The sequence below is a fragment of the Tachysurus vachellii genome, chromosome 12 (genome assembly GCF_030014155.1).
Source record: "Tachysurus vachellii isolate PV-2020 chromosome 12, HZAU_Pvac_v1, whole genome shotgun sequence".
In the NCBI taxonomy this organism is placed as follows: domain Eukaryota; kingdom Metazoa; phylum Chordata; class Actinopteri; order Siluriformes; family Bagridae; genus Tachysurus; species Tachysurus vachellii.
In genome coordinates this window covers 23,997,436-24,005,967 of record NC_083471.1, presented here as the reverse complement: position 1 = coordinate 24,005,967, position 8,532 = coordinate 23,997,436, and positions in this window count along the sequence as shown.

Below are 8,532 nucleotides of genomic sequence, written 5' to 3'. Positions count from 1 at the left end.
TTGAACTCCATCTCTTCAAAGACAGAAGGAAGGTGGATGCATCATATTTACCTGTGTTCGTGCATATACAATGTACACATACACACACATACACACACACACACGAACCCAGATTCATTTTCAAATTCATTTTCTATAACAAAGTATCTGTGTTACACATCTAGTAGCATGTGACAGATTTTTGCTCGTCTAGCCATGTGACATGTGGCGTGTTTATTGCCGTGTTAGTTGTGAGGATTACAGCGCTGTGACATCGAATTGCTGTGTGCTACATTTCTCCTGTTCATCCTACAAACTTAATCCTGATCACCCTATGAAACACATGCAGAAGCCTGCCAGAACTGGACTACATTATTTAGGGAGAGAAAATAAGCAGGAAATGCTGGAGTGCCCTCTACTGGCACACTGCTGTAGTGTGTTGATGAGTGCTACGACTTCATACACACCGGTGCAGGGATTTACAAGATGAGGGAGGCTGGGTGTGCGTATGTTTTAGATCGTGTGTGTGTGTGTGTGTGTGTGTGTGTATGTGCGGGTTTGTGCTGTTACGTATATGGGGGATTTAGTGGTATAAAATGTTATGAGCTGTGTGTGTGTGTGTGTGTGTGTGTGTGTGTGTGTGTGTGTGTGTGTGTGTAAAGATACATATCTGGACTACTTAAAAATAGAGATTATATCCAATCAATGAAGATTTAAAAAGCATTGCATCACATCGTTTATGATGAATGTCACTAAAGCAGTAAGTCCTACAAGAGAAACGCGCACACACACACACACACACACACACACACACACACACACACACAAAGTCAGCCATCTTAAAACAAAAGACTTTGTCTATATAAGGATTAAAGAATAACTCCTGTGTATTTCACCCTAATCTCTATCCACTGCCACTTTAGTGTATGTCTTATTATCATGGACATGAATGTCATTATGAAGTCTGATCACATAAAAACACATAAAAACACATAAAAACACATAAAAACACATAAAAAAGTGAACTTTCTGAAAATGAAAATGACAGAAAATAATAAATTATACTGATTTCAAGGTGCTGGGGCACGGTGGCTTAGTAGTTAGCACGTTCGCCTCACACCTCCAGGGTTTGGGGTTCGATTCCCACCTCCACCTTGTGTGTGTGGAGTTTGCATGTTCTCCTCATGCCTTGGGGGTTTCCTCCGGGTACTCTGGTTTCCTCCCCCGGTCCAAAGACATGCATGGTAGGTCGATTGGCATCTCTGGAAAATTGTCCGTAGTGTGTGAATGCGTGAGTGAATGAGAGTGTGTGTGTGCCCTGTGATGGGTTGGCACTCCATCCAGGGTGTATCCTGCCTTGATGCCTGAGATAGGCACAGGCTCCCTGTGACCCGAGGTAGTTCGGATAAGCGGTAGAAGATGAATGATGATGAATGATGATTTCAAGGTTTGCAAACATTTCTGACTGAAAAATTAATACGTTTTGAAGTGCCCTAAACGTCAGTTAAAATTAAACGATGAGAAAAAAACATCTCTTTTTTAATCCCGCATACACTACAGATGCAGAGAGAAATAGAGAGAAAAAAACCTCACTGTAATATTCCTTTAACAACTAATCAATGGTTCACGTACAGATTCGCTTGATGGATTTAGTTGTTCCTGTTTTAAGAGTCACACATCCAGTTTGTTCCAATTTGTCAAAAGCGTCCGTAAAAGTGAGTTAGAGCACAGGGTCCTGGCGCTGGCTCGCTATCGACACGGCTCACTGCGGGTGAAACAGCATTAGGTCAGTCGATAATAAAGGCTGCAGTCACAAAGACCTGACCTGTTTTAGCCAATTCACTTTTCACTGCTGAATGAGAGAGAGCAGAAGCAAAGAACGTTAAAAAAAATAAAACAAGCCGTTTTCCACATAAACAAGAGATTAGCTGCTTCGGAGACTAGAGTGTATAGCGGGTTCACTTCTTCTCAGCCTCCGCTATGCTAACAAGGACGTTCTAGACGTTTAGCTAATCATAATACAATTCTAAAGACCTTTCATGGAGCTTAAAAGAGTGCTACGTTACTTTTTCTCTATTAGCATCTGCATCACACAGTCATGTGTCCACATCTGTCACATGTCTGTCTCTCTCTCTCTCTCTCTCTCGCTCTACCACTTTACCTGTTCTGCATTTCTCTTTAAAATCATACAAAGAAAAACCGTTGAAGGCCACACAGTGGAAAAGTCTTCATGATGAATAATAAATGAAAAAGAACACAGGGAGTGTAGGGAGGAAGAAAAACATGTTCCCACTCATTGTTTTAGCATTCCTATCAGAAACAGCTGAGGTGGCCAGCAAAATCGAACCCTGGGGTTTGCCTGAAGTGTCTGTTGCATCTTGAAAGAAAGAAAAAAGGGTAAATGATTCTTGAGAATTTCTTTTTAAACCCTTCTGTCAATTCTAAACAGATGGTGGGCTGTCGAGTGCTGTTATGTCCGCGGGGTTAGAAACCTTTTTTACACTCTTACACATCAATCTGACAATCAGGGCCTTAAGAGGTGTGATTTTACTGAGAAGGCAAAGTTCCATCTGTTCCATCGCTTTAGTTCAGATTTTTGCATCTTGGTCAGCATTCATTCATTCATTCATTCATCTTCTACCGCTTATCCGAACTACCTCGGGTCATGGTGAGCCTGTGCCTGGACGGAGTGCCAACCCATCGTAGGGCACACACACACACTCTCATTCACTCACACAATCACACACTACGGACAATTTTCCAGAGATGCCAATCAACCTACCATGCATGTCTTTGGACCGGGGGAGGAAACCGGAGTACCCGGAGGAAACCCCCGAGGCACGGGGAGAACATGCAAACTCCACACACACAAGGCGGAGGCGGGAATCGAACCCCGACCCTGGAGGTGTGAGGCGAACATGCTAACCACTAAGCCACCGTGCCCCATCTTTCTCCATTTTTCTCCATTTTTCTGTACCTGTTATATCCTTTCTGTTCTGGTTCCTGTGAGGATTGCACCAGTCTTAGCCCCACCCCCAAATGCTCTGATTGGATCGTCTATCCCAAGCCAGTACTGATCGATATCACATCCCTCCTGTGACCCCCGGTTTGTCTGTATGTGTATCCAGAGCCAGCGAGCAACGGACTTTCATAATAATAATAATAATAATAATAATAATAATAATTAATAATAATGCGTTAACATGCCAAGCCCTAGAATTGTTTTTATTCTAATTTTCTAACTCTAATTTATTTCGTTATTACAGTTAAAAACAACACAATCTCACCTCTTGTGACATCAAAGGTCGAAGATAATTTAGATAAAGGTCCAGAAAGTACCAGAACCAAAGGCGGGAAAAATCTTTTCACGTCCTTTCCCGTTCAGTCACTGAACATTTCTTCTTTGAGACTTTTTATTCACATTTTAGATGAACCCGAATCATGAATGTTGAAGAAGTTTGCTAGTAAGATAGTTCTGAACAAAGTTCAAGTGAGATGAGTGTAATGATGTGTTATTATTTGTCATGAGCACAAAAGACAAAAAAATCGGGTGAAAGCAAACTGAATATTTCTCACAGATTAAACTGTTGGCAGCCCTCGTTGGCAGTGAAACAGTGGCAGGGTGAAGGTTAATTCATTGAGGAAATACATTGTGTGTGTGTGTGTGTGTGTGTGAGAGAGAGAGAGAGAGAGAGAGAGAGAGAGAGAGACTTAGAACATTGTCTTCTGATAGCGATCAGTGCTTGACATCTGTTCTTGAGGTACGTGTGATTCGTTATACTTCAGGTGGGATGTCAGGAGCATGATGCTCAGACCATGGGGAATTCTGATGATGACAATCACATCATTCATACATACGCACACACACACACACATATACACACACACACACGGTGCTGAAGAGTAGTCCATATCATTCACCTACAGCAATCAGAGCATCAGTGCACCAAAAGGTCCCTGTGATTACTGTAATTTGTTACACAGCCTTGATTTTATAATTGCATAATAATATACCCCAGGGAAAAGGAGACAATTGGTGTCTTGTATTGGTGTCTTGAAGGTACCGCAGCCACGGATACGACGTATGCAGAGAGAAGGCGACTCATAAAGGTCTTCCTCACGCTGGACAGCTCGTCATGGAGGCGGGAGACAGATTTAGCTTTTCCGCACACACCAAACCGAACATGCGTACGTGTATAGCGGTAGGGGATGTTAGCAGGATGCACGTGACAAGGTGACAATATCAAATCCTTAATATTATAATATGGCTTTGTTTTCTTCTTAAGAATTCTGTATTAGTATTTATTTGTTTTTCATTTGACTAACAGTTTAGTTTTACCTCATGAAACGAGTTATTAATATAATGACACAGTCGTCGGACGGATTCTCGCGAGCAGTTCTCAGAATTTGCATGAATTAGCATGTATAAATGCTAAAATAATAAGCAAAGCTCCATTTATTTCCATGCACAACATGACTCCAGATAAAAAGCAGACATAAAAATATAAAATCTTTGCAAGATCCGTCTCATGGTTAAGAAGTATATAACGACATGTTAACATTTTGTACAAACGTATCCGAAACTATTTAACGGTTTAGAGAAAGCGTCCACGCTCGTAGAAAAATAATAAACCGAGGTTCTGTGCGGTTCTTCAAGATGGAGGTAACTTCTAACTAGCATGACAAGCTGATTACTTCCCTAAAAACGGTTAGCATTGGCACGCTGTTGCTGTGTAAGAAGAAAAACCCAATGTTGTAAAGGCAGTTACAGGACAAGAATCAACCGCGGGTGGTAACTCGGTATCAGTGACACGTCCGCCATGTGTTTTATTCCTTATATAATTAATAATCACAAGGCTGCAAAGACATGAAAGAAAATAATTACAGTGACAAATGAGGACAAAGGAAAAACATAAAAAAAAAACAAGTTCATACTGGCGACGTACAAATATCACATTCGCCCACTTTGACCACCACCGAATCGTTCCGACGCACTCGCAGCGACTGCTAAGCACGTCTTGGCATGAGAGACATAACAGCCTGTGAAAGAGATTAAAAAAAAAAGATCCATTACATAAAACAATGCTGTTTACTGCAGGCCGGAGCCTCTTGTTCCACTGCTGATAACAGCCCAGGCTTTATTCCAACCAAACTTCTACAAGCACAGTTGCTTTGAAGAAAAAAAAAAACATGCACAAAATTATATATTTTATGCTCTTTATGTCTGGAATATTAGCCTTATGAAGCTCTGCACTCTGAAGACGATCCACCATGATGATAAATGGCATTTTTTTATTTTATTGTCCTACAAACCGGAGGAATTTTTACTACCATCTTGATTAAAAAAGCATTTTAAATAGACATTGTAAAGTTGCATTGACTTGAAGGAGGTTTTACACTGAAGAATGTAAAAGTGTCCTGTGTTTGACCCAGTGAGAAAGGCGTGGTCTCTGCGCTCGTGTCGGTAAATGGGCGTGACCTATGGAACTATTATTACAGTGAAGGTGTCGTGTCTCTACCTTTCAGTCAGGTGAAAAGGCCGTGGCTTCCGTGTTAGTAGAAAAGACGTAGCCTCTGTCACTCCCAGTGAAGGAAGCGTGGTCCACATAAATGTCTGTCCTTAGTGGAGTTGTAGTCTCTCTCTACATTTCACTGTGAAGGAGGTGTGGTATATATAATTGGAGTGGAGTTGTAGTCTCTCTGTACATTTCACTGTGAAGGAGGTATGGTGTATATAATTGGAGTGGAGTTGTAGTCTCTCTAAGGAGGTGTGGTGTATATAATTGGAGTGGAGTTGTAGTCTCTCTGTACATTTCACTGTGAAGGAGGTGTGGTGTATATAATTGGAGTGGAGTTGTAGTCTCTCTCTACATTTCACTGTGAAGGTGGTGTGGTGTATATAATTGGAGTGGAGTTGTAGTCTCTCTAAGGAGGTGTATATAATTAGAGTGGAGTTGTAGTCTCTCTGTACATTTCACTGTGAAGGAGGTGTGGTGTATATAATTGGAGTGGAGTTGTAGTCTCTCTGTACATTTCACTGTGAAGGAGGTGTGGTGTATATAATTGGAGTGGAGTTGTAGTCTCTCTGTGATGAGGTGAGTGGTGTATATAATTGGAGTGGAGTTGTAGTCTCTCTAAGGAGGTGTGGTGTATATAATTGGAGTGAAGTTGTAGTCTCTCTCTACATTTCACTGTGAAGGAGGTGTGGTGTATATAATTGGAGTGGAGTTGTAGTCTCTCTAAGGAGGTGTGGTGTATATAATTGGAGTGGAGTTGTAGTCTCTCTCTACATTTCACTGTGAAGGAGGTGTGGTGTATATAATTGACTGTTCTTATTAGAATTGTAGCTCTATACCTTTCGGTCTCAGGGATCGAGGCGTGGCCTGTGTAGTACTTTGGTCAGTACTGTTTAGAGGTGTGGCCTATATAGCTGTCAATACTGTTTAGAGGTGTGGCCTATATATCTGTCAATACTGTTTGGAGGTGTGGCTTCTCTGCTTGTCTCAGTAAAAAAGCCATGGCTAATATAAAAGTTCTTAGTGGAGTTCTTAGCTTCTCTACTTTTCAGTCTCAAGGATGGAGGCGTGGCCTATGTAGCTGTCAGAACTCTTTGGATGTGTTTCCTCTTTACTTGTCTCGGTGAAAGAGACATAGCTTATATTAACTTATTATATATAACTTCCCTTGGTGTAGGTTTGATCCAGTTAAAGCAGATATTTCCCCTTAGCTTGCCAACAGTGATGAAGGTGTGGCCTCTAAACTCAGAAAAGGTGTGGCCTCTACACCCAGAAAAGCTGTGGCCTCTACACCCAGAAGAGATGCGGCCTCTACACCCAGAAAAGGTGTGGCCTCTACACCCAGAAAAGGTGTGGCCTCTACACCCAGAAAAGGTGTGGCCTCTACACCCAGAAAAGGTTTGGCCTCTACACCCAGAAGCGATGTGGCCTCTACACTCAGAAGTGATGTGGACTCTACACCCAGAAGAGGTCTGGACTCTATAACCAGAAGAGGTGTGGCCTCTACACCCAGAAGAGATGTGGCCTCTACACTCAGAAGAGGTGTGGCCTCTACACTCAGAAGAGGTGTGGCCTCTACACTCAGAAGAGGTGTGGCCTCTACACTCAGAAGAGATGTGGCCTCTACACCCAGAAGAGGTGTGGCCTCTACACCCAGAAGGTGTGGCCTCTACACTCAGAAGAGGTGTGGCCTCTACACCCAGAAGAGGTGTGGCCTCTACACCCAGAAGAGGTGTGGCCTCTACACCCAGAAGAGGTGTGGCCTCTACACCCAGAAGCGGTGTGGCCTCTACACTCAGAAGTGATGTGGACTCTACACCCAGAAGAGGTCTGGACTCTATAACCAGAAGAGGTGTGGCCTCTACACCCAGAAGAGATGTGGCCTCTACACCCAGAAGAGGTGTGGCCTCTACACTCAGAAGAGGTGTGGCCTCTACACTCAGAAGAGGTGTGGCCTCTACACTCAGAAGAGGTGTGGCCTCTACACCCAGAAGAGGTGTGGCCTCTACACCCAGAAGAGGTGTGGCCTCTACACTCAGAAGAGGTGTGGCCTCTACACCCAGAAGAGGTGTGGCCTCTACACCCAGAAGAGGTGTGGCCTCTACACCCAGAAGAGGTGTGGCCTCTACACCCAGAAGAGGTGTGGCCTCTACACCCAGAAGAGGTGTGGATTCTGTTTCATTCACAGTGAAGCATTGGCCTCCATTTCTTCCAGCAAAGAAGAAGTGGTCAGTCTACAGAAGGCATGTCTGTGCATGGTTTAAAGCACATTATAATAAAATGGTATCCAGTGACTAGTTCACTAACCAGAACATCACACCAACATTTAGTTCATTCAGAACAAATCTTTTGAAGCAAAAGTAACTTTCTAAATATCATTTAAGAAAGAAAAGGAAAAGAAACATTATTATAGACTTTAATTAAACATCTGCTATAATAGAGTGTTTAGGACTGCAGATCCCCAAATATGCATACAATTTGTTAGAGAAGGTCACTGAACGCCAAAAGAAGATTCTGGAACAAAGAAAAGTCTTTAGCTAAAGCGGATGTCAATAAACTTGCTGTTTGCTTTTGGATGTTGACAAAGTGTCTTAGTTGTAAAATACTTCCATCTGTTTGGCCTGTAGTGTAGATCAATACAGTCCTGAACCTCAATGCGCAGTTATCCTTGAATTTAAACCACCATTAACAGCATAATATCGACAGGCTTCTTTATTACCGCAGAGGTCGTGCTGATTTATTTATTTGTTTATTTTTTGTATTATTGTTGTCGCTATTGATGAATGACGGCAAGGTATAAAAGTTAGCTGCAAAACTCGTTCAAGCGCTCTGACATTTTAGGGAGCCCTCTCAGCGTCATAAAGGTGCCGGAGAGATGGATGAGGGAGTGGGAGTGGAGCGGGAAAGAGTAATGAGGCAGAGACGAGGAGAGAAGAGGATAGGTGGAGGGAAGGATGGAAAGCTGGGAGATAATTAGGTTGGGAAAGACGGGAAGAAGAAAAGAAAAACTCTCTCCAGGGAAGACGGAGGACGATGA